The sequence below is a fragment of the Bison bison genome, unplaced genomic scaffold (assembly GCF_000754665.1).
Source record: "Bison bison bison isolate TAMUID 2011002044 unplaced genomic scaffold, Bison_UMD1.0 scf7180017858099, whole genome shotgun sequence".
Taxonomy (NCBI): domain Eukaryota; kingdom Metazoa; phylum Chordata; class Mammalia; order Artiodactyla; family Bovidae; genus Bison; species Bison bison.
The window spans coordinates 17994-18723 of NW_011488672.1; positions in this window are offsets into that span (position 1 = coordinate 17994).

The window sequence follows — 730 nt, forward strand, 5'->3', positions numbered from 1 at the left end:
AGTGTGCCAGGGTCCTCTGTCCATGGAATTCTCTAGGCAAGAATACTGGAGTGGCTTGCCATTTTCTCCTCCAGGGATCTTCAACCCAGGAATTGAACCTGTATATCTTTATTTCAAACTCCTAATTTATCTCTTTCCTGCACACCCTGCTTTCTGCTTTGGTAACTATAAGTTTGTTTTCTGTGTGAGTTTATTTCTGCTTTGTAAAGAAGTTCATTTGTATCTTTTTTTTTTTTTTTTAGATTCTACATATAAGTAATATTGTAGGATGTTTGTCTTTGTCTGACTTACTTCACTTAATATGATAATCTCTGGGTCCATCTGTGTTGCTACAGATGGCATTATTTCATTGTTTTTTATGGCTGAATAATATTCCATTGTGTGTATATACCACATCTTTCTTCAATTAAATTGAAGTATAGTTAACTTACAATGTTGCATAGGTTTCCAGTGTATAGCAAAGTTATTTAGATTGCTTCCATGTCTTTACTGTTGTAAATGGTGCTGCTACAAACATAGGGGGGAGCATGTATCTTTTTGAATTGTAGTTTTCTCTGGATATATGCCCAGAGGTGGGATTGCTGAAGCATATGGTAACTCTCTTTTTAGTTTTTTGAAGAATGTCCAAAGTGGCTGTACCATTTTACATTTCCACCAGCAGTGGAAAGAGAGTTCCTTTTTCTCCACACCCTCTCCAGCATTTATTATTTTACTTTTTTTTTTTTTTTTT